A 19,442-nucleotide genomic window follows, 5' to 3' on the forward strand; every position below is an offset into this window, starting at 1 on the left:
TGTAATTCTGCTTTTGAAAAATATGTACAGTATATTTCCTTTGAAATGCATGTTCTCTTTGGCATGTATATTGTACCCTAGTTTATAACTTCCTGTGCAATTTCAGTCGCATGAGTTGATTACTTTGATCTACAGTGAGAATTATTTTCACAAAGACTAGAGTCTTATAATGGGCTTTCAAATGTCAGATTTCACTCTTGGCATGTATTGACTAACAATTATGGGGAAAAAGTTAATGCAAGGGAGCAGAGCCTTCTATTTTTGTTTTATGTTTTTAATGCCATTTACAAATAAGTATGTGAAACTTGCAACTGACCATAAGCCAAACAATATGCTTTGTAATTCCCCTTATTTTCCCCTTTAGAATTAGAGCAACAGAAAGATTTTATTTTTCTCCCGACAAGGTAGTTCTGATTACCTGTCGGTCAGCAGCAATATAGTACTGATACATTTGACAATATGCATACATATCCTTCCATTGTTATTAGTCTGTTTTTTCTTATGTCAGTTAACTGAAAATAAAAACTTTCTCCAAACCAAACCAAAAAAACTTCACAGATTTATTTAATAGCAATATTCCTGAATAGGAATATTGCTATTAAATATTTTTTTCACTGTACAATATCCCAGAGGAGAAGCCCTCCCAAATCTCAATTGTTATGTACTTGCCATTTAGTTTACACTGGACCTTTTTTCTATAATTTTCCCAATGTTTTAGGCAGATTAAATTTGCCAGAAGTTTCTACTGCATTTTGTTTGCCATTTAGCAGACCATCTCAATCAAGTGTAAAGAAAACACACGTGTCCTTGTACATATTGTGAATATGCACAAAATTGGAAGATGTCTGTGAATAAAGCTAAATGATTGTTCCCTGAAGAACCATGTAATGATTTTGCCTATTTGTCTTCTATTTATATATTTTTTATTTCCTCCACCTTTTGCTTATCCATAGATAACACATATGTTAATATATTTCAAATAGGCACTTTCCAGAGAAACACAGTGACAACCAAAACCACTGACTGGCATTTCAGAAGACCTGGTTTTGTAAAGTGTAATGCTGCAGAATCTATTTGTCTTAGGTGTTATGCTTAGGTATTACATTGCGTAATCCATTTTTTACTAACCTTGTTAACCTAAAAGGATTATTTTCACATATCTTACGCTTTACTTATCAAGAACTGAAACATTACTTTAAGAAAAGGCTAACACTGCATTTGGTAGTAATTATCTCATGGCCAAAATACAAAAGTCTCTGTGTTCCCCCTCCCTAATTTGCTGGGAACGGCAATACTGCTCTTGGTTATGTTTCCATGTTGTCAATGAGAAATGGATAGAGATGATATTGTGCCAGGTAGGCCAAGTATTAAGTTTTGTACGCTTCCACTTACTTGCCTTTCTTACTGTGTTCTTCGATGAGAAGAGTTTCAGGTGTTTTTTTTTTTTTTTTCCCAAATGGGGAAAGCTGCAGTTGAGATGAACTGTAGCCTGAACAAGAACTACTTTGGCCCTCTTGGAATCTTGAAAGCTATCTTCTAGTTTTATTATGAAAATCTGAAAGTGCTTTGGTATACATGACTGTGACAGTACATGACTAATATGTGCCCTTAAAACTTCTCTATTTTAAGTAGAGAATGAATAATATCTCATCATAAACAGCTATGAATCATGTTACAGTTTTTAAAACTAAATTTACCTTGATTAACTAATCCATAATGACATTTGATTTGAAAGACAATAATATACCTTGTTGATATGCTGGTCCTGGAATAGATTTTATAGTCTTAAAATGTGTGTTCTGTTTAACACCCCTTAAACCCTAAATATGTTAATGATAGAATACCCTTATTATGTTCATAACTAACTGTACAAGCAAAAATAAATATAACAAATATTCTTGATTGATTAACATTAATCTATATATCTGAGGAAAATATGGCATATTCTACAAAGATCTAATGTTTTCTAAAAGTAAGAAAATAAATTGGTTTTAATAATTTTATGAAGTAAATTTTAAAAGATGTATTTATTACATTCAGACAAATTTTAATATTGCTTCATTTTTTCTTCATAAATACTTTGAATTTTATCAAAATTATTTTGTTTGTGTGGATGTATATGGGAAACTTGTTGTACGTGTTAAGTTCTGATCAGACAGGGAAGCTTTGATTACAAAGACCCATAATTTGAAATGCATTGTAATATTTTCAAATCAATATTTATTTATTAATCTTTCTGAAAAATGCAAATACATCACTAACCCCTTGAAAATGCATTTCCAAATTATGACATTCATTATAAGATACTTAAACTGCATGTAAATTTGCAATGCCACTTTTATTGGTTTAGGTTAGGTGTCCCCCAAAAGCTCATGTATGAGACAATACAAGAAAGTTTATAGGTTAAATGTGGGGTTATGAGACTCTTAACCCAATCAGTGAATGAATCCTCTGATAGGAATTAACTGAGTGGTAACTGAAGGCAGATAGAGTGTGGTTGGAGAAGATATGTCATTGGGGTCATGCCTTAGGGGTATACATTTGCTGAGCTAAGCTTAGTCTCCCTCTGCTTTCTGGTAAAGTCCAGACCAACTTTCTTCTGCCAAACCTTTCTGCCACAATGTTCTGCCTCCCTTACCTCCTGAGGAATGGTGTTGGCCATATATGGACTGAGACCACTGAAACTGTGAGCCCCCAAATGAACTGTTCTTCCTCTTATTGTTCTTCTCAGGTCTTCTGGTCACAGCAGCGAAAAAGCTGACTAAAACAAGGTGTTCTTACCATTTCTATGTAAAATTTTATCTTCATAGAGTAAACTTTTTATTTTTTAACAAAAATTTGAGATGTCACATTAATAGAAGCAATCCTCATGTTTAATTCAATACAAATCTTTTTTGTTATAAACAAAAACAAACAAGTAAACAAAAATCTTTGGATTTCGATGTATGAAAGGTTGGCATTAAGAAAGTATTTATCTTGCTTAGTCTCTTGAGACCAGGCAGAAAAGCAATCTATGTACTCATGTAGGTGACTTTTAATAATATTTTGGCTTCAATGAAGAAAATATGTTTTTTCCTTTTGAGTAATGCTATCAGTAGCAATTCTTTACTTTAGCTATCTAAGATGAAAGTCTGAGTCTTATGTACTATAATAGAAAAAGCTTAGAAAATCTATCTCATGCTTTCAAACACACAATCCACAGAAAATCACAGTTCACTGTCAGAAATATTCCTTTAACCCACATTTCCTATATAATAACTCAGTACTATTGAAAATGACACTTTGCAGCAGTCAAGTCTCCAAAGATTGTGACCAGCTACAGGAACAGAAATGTCCAAATCTATTGCCAAAACATATAAAGTTAGGCTCAGGATGCACTATGAAATGCTTTCAACAAATGTATGCAATAACATCACAAATGAAGTTTAGCTATAAAGAAAAGCTGTATGTTTTTTAATCAGGGAAATAAATACTAGAAATAAATGTGAGATATGAAAAGAAAATAAATATAAATACTCAAAGGCTTTGTGAAAATGAATGTTGACAAAATCCAAATTAAAGTGATATAAAAATGATCACTTATAGGCAAACAAGAGGAATTGTGAGTTAGAAAAGAGTAACTTCATTATGAATTCGTCATGACTCTTTTGTATGGATTGAAGTTTTATTACTAAGCACTTATATTTCTTGTGCTGCCTTATCTTGTTCTACTTCTGAGATTACAATTATGTGTACATTAGACTATTTGATGTTTTCCTAACATTTGTTGATGGTCTGATTTTTAAATTCACTCTTGGAAATTTCATTTTACCTCTATTCAAGTTCACTGGTTCTTATCTCTCTGTGTTATTTCTGTCAAACAGTTAAAACATTCCTCATTTCTATCTTCTTTCTAGAATGTCTGCATATCTTTTTTCTTATACATTCCATCTCTTTGCCAAAATTATATACCTGATCTTATATGATATCCATGTTTTTATTAGAGTTTCTAATATGTTATTCAGACTTATGTTAAAAAATATTTTTTAGTGCTAGTTCTAATGTCTGTACTATACCTTTGTTGTGTTTCAACTTAGGAAGAACCTAAACATCTATTAATGGGTAAATGGATGCTGAGCTGGGCAGTGTGCACATGCTTATAATCTCAATGTCTCTGGAGGCTGAGGTAGGAGGATTGTGAGTTCAAAGCCAGCCTCAGCAATTTAGCCAGGCCCTAAGCAAAACAGTAAGATCCTGTCTCTAAATAAAATATATTTTTTAAAAAGTGCTGGGGACGTGGCTCAGTGGTTTAATGCCTCTGGGTTCAATCTCTGGTACCAAAATAATAATAATAATAATAATAATAATAATAATAATAATAGACATAAAATGCTGAAAGATAAAGACAAAACCTTGAAGGCAACCAGTGGAAAATCGACACAATATAGGTAAACCAGGGAAAAAGCCTCAGAACTAGCAAACTCAATAGTGTAAGTCCCAGTCTGGGAATGAAAGCCTCACAACTTGGTAGCCACTGGTGCAAATCCCAAAATCCAAAGACTGGAGAACCCGGAGCTTTGTAATCCAAGGACAGGAGATAAAGTGTGTAACAAAACTCCAGAAGAGAGAGAGCACATTTTTGTTCCCCAGCAGATTAGATGGTATCTGCGCAGAAAAGGGTTTCCCTATATAGCATTGTTCTGAAAGTCCTGACCAGAATTATGATTGTAATTATGGAAAAGCAGAGGACAAAAATTGTCAAGTTTGTGCATGAGAGCATTTTATTCCACAATTTTTATTACAATTTATTTAGAAATCCTGTTGTGTCATGTATAGTACCATAATAGGTACATTGATAAGACAGAAATAATTACTGAGAATATATTTACATATCTGGAGTGGCATGGTACACAATATATCTGTAAGTGATGCCTTAAACCTCACCTACTTACACACCTATCTCCTCTGGACTTGTCCTCACAGACACATTCAGAAATTATGCTTTGCCAGCTGACTGGGAGTTCTTTAATCTAGAAACACTGACATCTTAAACTATCATAATAAGAGTAACATAAAAAAGAGGGAACCTGGATGAGAAATGAATGCTTTTAATAAAACACATCAAATTATCCATATATATCATACAAATTTATTTTTCTAATTTCAGTGAATACTATTGTCTACTTCTGTAAATGCTCATTAGTACTGTTTAATGTTTTATTTTACTTTTGACAATTTTATAATGAATGCTATTCTTCAATCCTTACATTAAAACAGTCAGCACAGGTCTGGGGATATAGCTCAGTTGGAGGAGTGCTTACCTCACATGTACAAAGCCCTGGGTATGATCCCCAGCACCACAAAAGAAACAACAACAACAAAAAGCCAGGCAGCATGTTTTCCACCTGCTCCAAGGCCACTCAGAACCTATTTTCAAGTTTTGATAAAGACTCACTTGTGTATTCCATATAAATGATAACTTTATGTAACTCATCAGTCCTTTCTCAATTAAATCCATCTGTAGTAGAGGAAACATTCAAATTGGTTTTGGCATCATCCAAAAGGGGCATCATTTTTAGCTTAAGGTACAGGAAAGCCTTTTGTAGTAATCTTATAGTTAATTTGTAACATCAAGGGAATATGAACTAGCAAAAAAATTAAAGAATTGTGCACAAGTTTCTGTCTTTCCAGAAAATTCACAATGTAGCATTGTTGTGAAGACCAATCTTATTATTATAACTAGAGGGGACAAAAATTGCCAAGTTTGTGCATGAGAACATTTGATTGCATAATTTTATTGGAATTAAATTCAAAACTCAATATAATATGAAACTAAATACATTAATAATTTAGAAAAAATTCTTGAGAATATATTTTCATACCTGGAGGACATGGGACATAAAATATCTGTAAATGAAATATTAAATTCCAAATATTTTGCATAAGTACATGTTTCTGAGCAGATGATTCATAGACCTTGTGATGATGTCAAGAGATTCTATGATTAATAGGTTATATATCCACTGAGATAGTGGACATGAAAGAATTTAAAAATGCATTAATAGTTCACTAGAGTTTCAAGAGCAACAAAAAACATAAAACAGGACTCTGTCAGAATATAGAGATTCTTATTGGTCATATGGCTATTCTGAGGAAACTTAAAACTGCTAAGAAAAAAAGATGTTATTAATGAAGAGAGGCATGCTACACTTCTTGTTAGAAATAGTGAATATAATTAACATGATAATTTTTTAAAGAAATAAATTACAGGTTTGATAGAAAAAATGATTATTTTTGATAGGAAAGTTTAAAAATGATATTGATTTCATCTGAAAATGCATAAACATAAGTACATTTTTACTATGGAAACATGAAGAAGATATAAAAGCTTTTGTAATACAAATCCAGAATAATCAAAATATATAGCAATATACTGCAAATCTAGTGATATCAAATAATTGAGCTTTAAATCTTATGGAGCTATTAAAATTGTGTCAACAATGTATCTTACAGAAGTGAATGCAATATTTTGTTGAAACAATGAGGTGTTCATCAATGACAGTAAGAATTAGGAGGTTGTCTCTTTGATTAAAATCATTACGAAAGTCATATATACATGGATTTAAAGTAACCTGGTATTAGGGCATTCTGGGTTAAGCTATCTCTGTATCTGGGAGCATTAATTTCTACAATGCACCAATGTTCTTTAATAGACTTTCAAAAACAAAGAGCTTTAAAGTATGTACTAATAATTAAGATAATTAAAATGGTAGAAAACTTGCATTGTATATAGTCAATATTTAGTCTTTGATGTTATCTCAGATACTAATTGAGATTGAAAATTTTTGCCTATTTAAAATTCAAACACTATGAGGATCTGTTAATAGGCTTGTTGCCATTTTCTCCATTTTTTTATGTTGCCATTCTTGCTATTTCTTAATCTACTTTTCCTATTTTAATATGCTATAAGCTGATTCAATTTCTCTGATGATGCTGGAGTACATATACTATAGAAAAAATATAATTATATGAGATAAAATCAGAATACAGTTACTTAATGTGATTCCATACTCTGCCAATACAAATATAACATATATTTGAATGTATACACAACATACAAAAGTATTCTGGAAATCATGGAGGAGATTTTCAAATTTATACCTAACAAATAACTACATAGAGGCATATAACTAAGTATAAGTTCTATTCATGATTCATAGTGGAAATGAAAGTTATTTCCATTTTGTATGTGTTTGTGGGGGCATTGTTTTTTTTTAAAGAGCACATAAGGTTATTTAATAAGTGAAAATTATTATTAAAAAAGGAATTAAGGTAACAACAATTAAGAGATTGTAGAATACAAAGAAATATGTACATTGGTAAAAACATACTTCCATTTATAAATCATTAATTTTAAAAGTCTTACATTTAACCATTTATTTTAATGAAATATTATCAGCATTATTAAATATTTCAAATCCTCAAGCTTAAAAGATAAAACACAATAATTCTTCACTTTGAAGTTGACCTAATTCATATACTTCTGTTGGCATTATGTACTCAGCAGATTTTTATAAGACGTGGTACATGAGTGAGACAAAATTTTAACTGCAATTTTTTTCTAGCATATATTTATATAATTTCCCACTGTCTATTTTCAGACTTCTCTAAGTTTATAAATGCCATGAAAAGAAGATTTTCCAGAAAGGAATTAATTAAATTCTAAATTTAGAAGTTAAATCTTACTTAAGTTAAAAAAAAAAAAAAACATACTGAATCATTACAAAGATAATCCCAGTGATGTGTTATGAAGTAGAATTAAGCATCTGAAATCTTGCATAATCAGACAAAATCCAAGAGTATAATTGTCTTCCATATTTATATAACTGCATTGAATAAGGCAATAATAAAATATTCATCCACATCTGTTTTCAAGAGCTAGATAACAGTTGTCATACACTGGTTTTTCCCACAGTCAACACATAAATCTAATTTTTAGAACTAATGAGTAATTGCATGCACTTTACCACTCCATCTTCATAATTTCAAATCCTTTGAAGTTATTAAAAATAATTGCTAAGGAACTGAAAATATTTGTCATTCATATGAAGTACAAGAGTTGAACACTGAAGAAATAATGAAATGTTATACATCTTCTCTAGGTTCTATTTTTTTTAAAGACAATGATTTTAGACAGATGGATATAAAAAAATATAATCCAGCATATCATTGATATAAAGAAATTAAATTTCACAAATTATTATGGAAGGCATTTCTAAAGACACTTTAATAGCCATTCTTCGAGGGGGTCAAGAAGGCTGCTGTCCTAAGCAGTACAGATGTACAGATAAAGAGGACAGATCCAGTCTGCTTTGCTTACCTTCCTTTAGAATCTGGAGAGGGATCGACAGAATCTGGAGGAATGTCCTCTGTGAATATGTCAATAAAATACTGCCCAAAATAATAAATTTCCTATGCCAAGTTCATCATGGCCTGATTGTCCTTGTCCTTTCTCTCACCATCCATTCCCTCACTGTGCTTTGTGTTTTTATCCCAGCTTCAATCTAAGAATTTATTTCAGCTTTTGACTTGAATAGTATACATTGAGTTTCCTATGGTGTTAATGAGTACATTAGCATTTCCAATGTGCTAACCATTTTTAAAATTTTTCTTAAAAAATCTATTTTAAGAGCCAAAAATAACTTCATCAGTATCTGGACAATAAAATGTTTAATGATTTAGCATACTTATTGTTATAGTTTGGGTGTGAGATATCCCACAAAAGCTCATGAGTGAGACAATACTAGAAGATTCAGAGAAGAAATGATTGGGTTAGGAGAACTTTAACCCAATCAGGCAATTAATTACTTGATAGGGAATAACTGAGCAGTAACTGAAGGCAGGTGGAGTGTGGCTGGAGGAAGTGAGACATTGGAGCCGTGGCTTTGGGGTTTATATTTGTATCCGGCAAGTGGAGACCTCCACCACACTCTTTTGCCATTTTGTTTCCCCTGGAGCCCCTGGGGAATAGAGCTGGCTGTATATGGACTGAGACCTCCGAAACCATGAGCCCTCAAACTTTTCCTCCTGTACAGTTGTTCTGGATGGGTCTTTTAGTCACAGCAGCAAAAACACTTATCTACTTTATCTTCAAAAAAAGAGAGAGAGTTAAAAAAAAAAGAATCTCTCAGTGGATGAGGACTCAGTTTATATCTTAACACTCTTGGGAGATTCAATTTTCTACCTTCAATTTCAGTTGTTGTCACCAACAAATACCCAACAGTGAGCTCTGCAAACCTCCATGCTGAGATAGAAAATAAAATATTTGAAGTCATGAATGGAAGGAAGGGAGGGAGGGAAGGAAAAGATGCTATGAAAATTTCTAGATAAATAGCTTATTTCTCTGAAAGCATATCAGTTACACGGCTACTGTGACAAATTCTGTCATCACTTGTATTCTGGTCAGAAAGTAATTCAGTGACTGCTTAAGCTCTATTATCCATGAATTTTGTGCTTTTCCTGCCCTCATTTCCAATTTTCATGTACATAATAGAATAAAATTTTGGTTCCCCAGGTAGTACTGTACAGTGGCTTCCCAGAGAAAAGATGATGTATTTATGTGACAAACACATAAATAGGTGATGTAATCATTTGTCATGAGCTGATGAACTCATCAGTTGAGTGTTAGGAACAATTTTAATGGAATAAAAAATTTGAATATAGTTCTTGTATTGGAGATTGAAGCTAAATAAAAGGATGGTTCCTAAGTTTGGCATGTTGCCACTATCCTAAATTGGGATAAAATTACCTAGTCAAACTTAATTACCTTGTCAGTACTTTTATGACTAACAATTCAGATGTAGGGACTTTGCATACTTTCAGAGAAGTTGCAGTGGCTCATCAATCTGTGTTGTACAAGTATTAATTAGTGGCTCCTACTCATGACGTATTGCACTTTGTGAAGAACTGAGGAGTCACCGAGAGAGAGTGGAATAATGTGTTCTCTTAAAATATCAACAAGTAGGGAAAGAATCAATATGGAAACAAACTCAAATTACTATTATAAAAATTAGCAAGATTTTTGCCCCCACATTTTAGAAAGAGTCCTAAGACTTAGTGTTAAAGTGAGTTATCTGTTACAGAAATATATAACTAAAGTTATGCAAATTAATTTTAACTAACTCAAAGCTGAGAATTACCCATCTCCAAGAGAATTCGAAAACACAGCCATTTTTAAAAATAATACTGGCCCAAGCACTAGTAGGTCATAACCACTATTTAGATGTATCATAGTTAATAACATAATGTTTATTTTTAAAGGTTTCCACTTCTAGTTTTTTGTTCATTTTTCTATGAACTTTCCCCCCACTCAGAATTTTTAAAAATTCCCAGTTAGGCGGTGTCTTTGGTAACAAAGACAAGAATGACTAGACTTCAATTCACTTGTCATCATTTTTAGAAATTGTCTAGTGATATCCTCGTCAGTATAACCTCTTCCTGGGAACCTCTTTATGTTTTCACCTTATGGTTGGAATTTGGACTGTCCCCACAAGGCTAACATGTGAAGGCTTGGTCTCCAGTGCAGCAATGCTTAGAGGTGGGGCTTTTGAAAAGTAATTGGATCATGAGGTCTGTGACCTCATTGGTAGATGGATCCACTGATGGATCACTAATTTAATAGTGTTATTGGGACCTGGTGGAAATTGAAGAGGGTCACTTAGAGAGCACCCTGGAAGAGTGTCTCTTGTCCCTGGGTTCTTCTGTACTTTCCCTCTGCTTCATGGGTCTCATGGTGAGAAGCTTTTCTTCCTCTGTGCCCTTCCACCATGATGATGTTTCTGCCTTGGAGCCAGCTGACCATGAACCCGAACCTCTGAAACCTTGAGCCAAGTTTATTTTCTTAGGTATTAGTCACAATGGCAGAAAGTGGACTAATACAATCCCTATAAAATTTAATATTGCACTATGATTGTCTTTTCTGTTACCTTTTTTGTTGAGGTGAGGTGAGGTGAAATCTTTAGGACATGACACAGAGCAATTTAGTAAATATTGGTTAAATGAACAGATGGCATAATCTCCATCTAGAAGTTTCATGTGGGAAAAACACAAACAAACATACCTCAGTGTTAGGCAGAGACTTGTAAAAATGCCTCAGGAACACAGAGGAAGGAAGATTGTTATTGGATGAAGACAGCAGGGTAGGGAGAAGCTTCATAAAGAAAGTTGAAGTTCTAGAGATTCCTTGGAAATCTGGGGAACCACCATTTGACCCAGCTATTCCTCTCCTCGTTTTATATCCCAAAGACTTAAAAACAGCATACTACATGGACACAGTCACATCAATGTTTATAGCAGCACAATTCACAATAGCTAAACTGTGAAGCCAACCTAGATGCCCTTCAGTGGTTGAATGGATAAAAACAATGTGGCAAATAAACACAATGGAATTTTACTCAGCAATAAAAGAGAATAAAATCATGGCTTTTGCAGGTAAATGGATGGCGTTGGAGAAGATAATGCTAAGTTAGCCAATCCCAAAAAACAAATGCCACATGTTTTCTTTGATATAAGGAGTCTGACTCTAGTGGGGTAGGGAGGGGAGCATGGGAAGATTAGATGAATTCTAGATAGGGCAGAGGGGTGGAAGGGTAAGGGAGGGGGCAGGGGATTAGCAAGGATGGTGGAATGTGATAGACATCATTATCCAAAGTACATGTATGAAGACACGAATTGGTGTCAACATACTTTATATACAACTAGAGATATGAAAAATTGTGCTGTATACATGTGATAAGAATTATAATGCATTCCACTGTCATTTTTTTAAATCAATAAAAAAAGAAGGTTGAAATTCTTGTTTAATCAAATAGACTTTTCTGGTGAATGGGAGGAGAAGGTCAAAAGCACAAAATGAAAATTATAAACACAAAAAAATTAGTTATAACTGAGTGTAGAGGAAATGACAGTTCTTGATAAGTTGCCTAGTGACAAACACTGAAGGGATTTTTGTATACTTTTATGGAGTGTGGACTTAAAAAATAAAAGACAAAAGAAGACAAATGTTGACAAATGTCAAAAGGACAGATAGATGGGTTATTACAACAGCACTTATGAATGCTATGTTTGCTGAAGTACTGAAATTAGACTGAAAATATCAATTCCTTAAAAATTTTATTTTGATTTTCAGGCAAAAGATGTGGCAGTTCTGCATTGAAGGCAGCACATAGGACCAGGAACAGCATATTTGTGAATTTATTCAGATATGGAGATTAGCTGAGCAGGTATGACAATGTTTAAATTTAATTTCAAATAACACTTAGAATTTTTGAATTAATGTACTTGATAAACATAGAGAAGAAAGTCGGAATTCATGAGACATAAAAAAGTCTGTAAGACAGTTTATAATAATCAAAAAATATTTAAAGTGATAATTTCTCCCAATATTTTCTTCTAACACTGAGAGAAGCTGTAGAAAGCCCCATGTTACAGAGTTGATGTGTGATCAAGTGCTATTAGTTCTAGTATTATTTTCTTAGGTCAATCAGATCAACATTTAAATGTGACAGAGTTATTTTGATTTGATCTTCATCATACCTTTCTTGTCTATAATGGACTTCCAGTCCACTTGAAAAACACCATAAAAAACACTGAGCTCCTGGGGATAGTTTTCTCAACATCTGAAAAACATGCTTTATTTAAGTTGATTTAGCAATTGGTTTAGCCCTTTCAAAACAATTTTCTTTGAAATGTAATGAAATAGGAATAAGTCTCTCAGTGGTGACATATAGAAAGGGAACAAAATGGGACATAGTATATATATATGAAGCAATGCACACTAAAATCTTTCTGATTTTGATAATTAATTTTGAAGGCAATGAAATTACTCAACCTATTTAACTCACACTTTGCAAGCATACAAGTTTACTAACTGATATAAAATTTCTTCCGCCACCCATGTGTGTGTGTGTGTGTGTGTGTGTGTGACACAAACACATTTACACACAAATACACACTGAATCTTCAGAAGAGTAATAGTTAGCTACCTCTGGCAGATGCATTCAAGGTCATTATAGGCAGAGAGATGTAGCAGTGAACATTCAGGTAACTAACTACAAGTAAAATTGAAATTGTGAAAAGAATAAGAGACTAAACTCTAAGGGGATTTGTTAGGAATATTAATGAATTTGGCAAAATGGAAATGGGCAATACAAAACAATTACTGTGGAGCCAACCTAGATGCCCTTCAGTGGTTGAATGGATAAAAACAATGTGGCATATATACACAATGGAATTTTACTCAGCTATAAAACAATTACTGTTAGGTTTCAAATATGATGACATGTTCACATTTTTGCTTTCAAGAAATATTTCTTGAAAATACTTCTGCATTCTGCTATGGGTATTTCTAGAGGTAGAAAGATTGGTTAAAAGTAAAACCAGAAAGCAGTGCTGCTGATCTAAACTGAGTGACATTTATAGTGGATAAAATTGGATTGGTTGAAAGTTATGAAGGAAGTAAAATCAACAAGTCTGGCAGATTGATTTGATGTAGGAAAAGAAGGAAATGATATGTGCCAGATATCTTACGGATATAATTGGGTGATTCTTCAGTCTCATTATTCAATATGTGATAATGCAAAAGAATGGAATTTAGAGGTGTTGTTAGAGTGGAAATTTATTTTACTTTAGAAAGTATTGTGCGGGTCTCAGGATCACTGCCAAAGAGAAATACCTAGAATTTACTTCCAAAAATAGCTCCATCCCCATATTCAGTGCCCCATAATTATATATTTTTTAAATATTGAAAATCTAAACACACACACACATTTGGTTGCTGTTATCATCCTCTACAACTATATTCACACATCAATTCTGACTTTGAGTATGAAATGTCTAAGATTTATTATCCGTTTCTCATTGAATGCTTTAGATTTTTTCCTAGGGCTTGAATATTTTTAGTATTTACATATGATTTTTCTCGATCTTTTGTTATGTCTTTTGGAACTGTTCTGGTTCTCCCTGTATTCAAGTAAACTAAAAACAGTAAAAACCTTTGCACAACTTTGTCTTTCTCATTCCTCTTTTTTAAAGTTTTCAAACATGTTCTGCCAAAATGCACACTTACCTAGTTCATTTATGAACCTTCAGCAGTCCACCTCCTTACTCTGCAATGTAGTTGGATCTGCTCTTGTAGAGTTAATCAGTTCCATTCCTTGGTAAAACAGCTAACAGATGTTGGGGTTTTTTATTAATTTTTTATTTATGTTTGACAGCGGAATGAATTACAATTCATATAGAGCAAATGAATTACAATAAATAGAGCACATTTTTAATATCTCTGGTTGTATACAAATATATTCACACCAATTCATGTCTTCATAAATGTACTTTGGATAATCATGTTCATCACATTCCACCATTATTTCTAACCCCATACCCCACCCTCCCCTTCCACCTCTCTGACCTATTTAGAGTTCATCTATTCCTCCCACACTACCCCTCCATACCCCACTATGAATCAGCCTCCATATATCAAAAAAAATATTTGGCATTTGTGTTTTGGGATTAGCTAACTTCACTTAGCATTACCTTCTCTAACTCCATATATTTACCTGCAAATGCCATGATTTTATTCTCTTTTATTGTTCAGTAATATTCCATTGTGTATATATGCCCCATTTTTAATCCACTCATCTATTGAAGGGCATTTAGGTTGGTTCCACAGTTTAGCTATTGTGCATTGTGCTGCCATAAACACTGATGTGGCTGTGTCCCTGTAGTATGCTGTTTTTAAGTCCTTTGGGTATGGAAATTGATTATTTCACCTCTTTTCTGCAACTACACACTTGGAGAGAGAGGATGTTGAAGCATTATTTTTCATTTATTCCTTTTATCCCTTCTCCGCTGATATTCTGCCCTTATTTTCTCATTTGCTTCACTTATAAAAATTATAGTCATTTATCCAGAAATTCTTGCTAGCATTTTAGATTACTCCCACAAAAAGATACATTCTCTTCCCATTTTTTCCACTCCACACAAATCTTCATAATAATCTAATAATCATGCATCCCTCTTAAAGTTATTTGAGGCTTACTTACATGATGCAATCTGGTTTTATATTTCTTAGTGACAATATTTATATATGTAAATAACTACATACATATATATGTACATACATATATATGAACTATTTGCAATTTTATTCAAATATCTCTCTAAATTTTTTTTTCTTTTATGATAACATTAAAAGTGTGTGCCATGCCAGGAGCCCTGGTACAGGCCTGTGATCCTAGAAGCTCAGGAGGCTGAGGCAGGAAGACCCAGATTTCAAACCCAGCCTCAGTAACTTAACCAGGCCTAAGCAACTGTCTCTAAACAAAATACAAAAAAAAAAAAAAAAAGGGCTGTGGACATGGCTCTGTGGTTGAGTGCCCCTGGGTTCAATCCGCAGTACAAAAACAGAAAAAAAAATTCTGTGCCAGGCACAAGGATAAATGTTTATATATATCTTCTTGTTTCATAATCATTGTTATTGCTATCCCCTTTACAAAATAAGGTGATTTAAGTTTACAAAATAAAGCACTCAGGCTAGGGACATAGTTCAAAGGTAGAGCATGTGCAAGACCCTGAGTTGAATTCTCAGTAGAGGGAGAGAGAGAGAGAGAGAGAGAGAGAGAGAGAGAGAGAGAGAGAGAGAGAGAGAGAGAACCCAAACTTGCCAATGATCATATACAAAGAAACCAGGTAGACCAAAACTGAATCAAAGATTACGTGACGTGACTTAAATCTCCATTCTTTTGAGTCTTCCTGTTTCTCAGCTACGGAAAAAAGCTAGAGCAATAGTAAAAAAAAAGACATTTCATAACTTTCAGTAAGAAAATGTTTGTAAATAATATTAAATATTCATATTAATTAGTTTTCATGATGTTTTAAATTTAATTATATCGATATTCTGGCATACTTATTCTTTCATAAAAAATACTTTTTTTGCAAATCTTTGGAATGTGTACTTATGTATATGTATCATTCCATAAACAAAATTTATTAGTTTTAGTTTTTCATATGGTTACTTACTCTTTTATTGCCTTATCTGAAGCTTTTTCTTCCCATTTAAGTATCTTCAAATTAATATCTGGATCATATTTAAGATTGGCAGCATTTTAAAATTATCCTTCATAATAGTTAGCTATGATTGGAGAGAAAAAAAAAGTGTTAGTAATTAAAAGGAGAAAATTTCACAATAGTTTTTCCTACTTCCCAGTATAGATTAAAAATTTTACTTGGTCCCATTTTTGTATTAGTGGTGTCTTAAAACCTTCCTGTTTATTTTTCAATCTGCAGCATAAGGACTTTATATGATATATTTCAGAGAGAAATTGATGTTTTGTATGTAAGTGAAAATATATGACACAAGAAGCCATTTATCTACTGTAGATGCCAATGTTAGTATTTTTATCTGGTTTTGCTCAATGGTGTAAACTGAATAGTTCAGTTCTCATTATTTAGTTACCCTGATGGAATTCACTTAGATTTATTTTATTTTTATTTTATAGCAATTGTTTTATAATAACTCTTACATGTTTTTTATAATATTGATATATACATCTAAAGTATGATAAATAAAAACTATTCTAGAATTGAAAAGTAAAATGTCCAGTTTGTATGAAATAAATCTAACAAATCAATCTTATGCTTAATATAAATGAAAAATAATTATTTTGCAGTGTCCATAATGACCAGAATTGCTTATGTTTAGTTTATACATAAATATATTTTTAGTATCTGTGAAAGTTACCATAATTGAAATAATAATTTGGGATTATTTACAGATGTTTAGCATTGCATTTGTAGACTATCAAGACTGTAAAATGCTATTTTAATTCTGACACATATGAAAAATAAATATAGATAGGTAGTATATTAGGGATTCTCATATACCTGGATCATTATTGTCCTAGCTATCCTTACTCTCATTCAAGGAGAAAGATGATGCAAACTTAATGGATCAAAGGTTGCAAAATAATTTTTATTACTAACTAGGATGGAAACTGTTTAGCTTAGGTAAATTGGGAGTCACTCTGTTTCCTTAGTTAATGATCTAGACATAAAATTTTCACCATGGATCTTTCCTCAAGATTTTTTTAGTTTCCTGATTACATAGCCATTGGTTTCCAAGAATGATCCGAGAGTAAGGTTTAAGCTATAATGGAGACATTTTATTATTTATACTATATACTACTAAATAGGGTCACCCTATTCAAAGTGATAGGAAACTATATGGAGACATGAATGCCAGGAAGTAAGATCATTGGGACCATCTTGGAAACTGGATTCTAGACAGTTCATACTTACACATTTAAATTATGTATTTTGGAACCAATAGTGTTTGCTATTGAGCACATTTTCATTTGCTTCTATGCAGCCTATGATTCATTCATGGACTACATCTCTGTCTTCCTGTTTCTAATTATTTTTATTTTATTAAATAACAAATCTTCATATTCTAAAATGATGCTATATGTCTGAGATTGTATCCTTTTACCCAGTATTATATGGATTATTCTCTTCAGATCAAAGTCCTCCATTTATAGTTATCATTTGGACTGGTTGCTCTTTAGACCTTCTGAGCATGATCAATCTGGAATATTTTGTCTGCTTTGTCAGATATGAGAAGAGCTACTCCTGCTTGTTATTGAACTCCATTTGCATGAAATATATTTTTTCATACTTTCATTTTCAGCCATGAATCTTTTTGCCTATAACATGAGCCTCTTGCAAATAACCTGTTGTTGGATCTTGATTTTTAATCCATACTGCCAATATGTCTTTTGTTATGGTTTAGGTATGAGGTGTCCCCCAAAATATCATTTGTGAGATAATGCAAGAAGGTTTAGAGGAGAAACATTTGGATTATAAAATCCTTAATCCAATATTAGAATTAATCCCCTGATAGGGATTAACTGAGTGGTAACTGAAGGCAGGTAGGGTGTAGCTGGAGGACGTGTTTCCCTGCGGGTGTGGCATTGGGTATATATTTTGTGTCTGGTAAATGGAGTCTCTCTTTCTGTTTTCTGATCATCATGTGAGCTGTTTCCCTCTACCATAATCTTCTTTGGTGATGTTCAGCCTCACGTTGAGCCCTGAGGAATGGAGTCTGCTATCTGTGGATTGAGGCCTCTGAATTCATGAGCCCCCAAATAATCTTTCACTCCTAAAATTATTCTGGTCAGATCTTTAAGACAAAGCAGACAAAAAGCTCACTAAAACATCTTCTAACTGGGGAGTTGATATAAGTATGTTATTATGGATAGATATTTGCTATTTCCTGCCATTTGGGTTTGTTTTCTATATTTAATTTTGTCGTGATTTTCATTTAGTTGGTTGTTCTAGTGATATTCATCTATTTGGGAGCTTTTGGTTTCTTTTTGAGATCTTCTATATACAGTATATCTTTGTAGTGCTGGCATAGTGGTCATAAATTTTTTTGGCTTATTCTTGTCATGGAAAGTTCTTATTTCTTCATTGGTTATGAAGGATAACTTTGCTGAATATAGCAATCTTGGCAAGTGTTTTCTCTTAGAACTTTGAATATCTCATTCTATGTCATCCTTGATTTTAGGGCCTGAGTTGAAGAGTCAGAATTAAACCTTATTGGTTTGCCTCTAAATGCAAAGTGATGTTTTCCTTTTTCAGTTTAAATATTTTTTTCCTTAATTTCTGTTAAGCATCTTGATTGGCATATTTTTTTCATGATCTTGTCTATTTGGAGTTCTATATGCATCCTGTATGTGGATGTCTATCTCATTTCTAAGGTGAGGGAAATTTTCTGATATTATCTCACTGAGGGGTTCTTAATTCCTTTAGCGTATATCTCCATGTTCTCTTCTATCCCAGTGAGTCTCAGGTTTGGTCTCTTGGTGTTGGCCCAAAGTTCTTACATATTCTGATCATGATTTTTTACTTTTTTCCTTTATTATATACTGAGTATTCAAGTTCATATACCCTATCTTCAATGTTTGAAGTTCCATCTTTCAGGCTTGAAGTTCTATTTTCTATCAATTTATTCTGTTACTGATATTTTCAAGTGAATTTCTAATTTTCCTCATTGTGCCTTTCATTTCAAGTAGTTCTGATTGTTTTTTTTTCCCCCTAGATATCTCTATTTCTTTATTGAAATGATCTTTCACCTCCTGTGTTTGCTCTATTAATTTGTTTATTAGATATTCTCTTAGTTCATTGAACATTTTAATAATAAGTTCTTTATAGTCTTTCTCAGGACTTTCATCCCCTTCTCCATCTGTAGGTTCCTCTTTGTGGGGATTATAAATTTTGAGGGGAGATTTTTTTTCTTTTTATTCATGTTTTCAGAGGTCTTAGACTTGCACATCAGTCTTGCATTATGTGTGTATATTCATTCCATCAGACTTTCATTGCTCTTCCTGTTTTGTATGTGTGTCTTTTGG

Source organism: Marmota flaviventris, chromosome 1 (assembly GCF_047511675.1).
Source record: "Marmota flaviventris isolate mMarFla1 chromosome 1, mMarFla1.hap1, whole genome shotgun sequence".
NCBI lineage: Eukaryota > Metazoa > Chordata > Mammalia > Rodentia > Sciuridae > Marmota > Marmota flaviventris.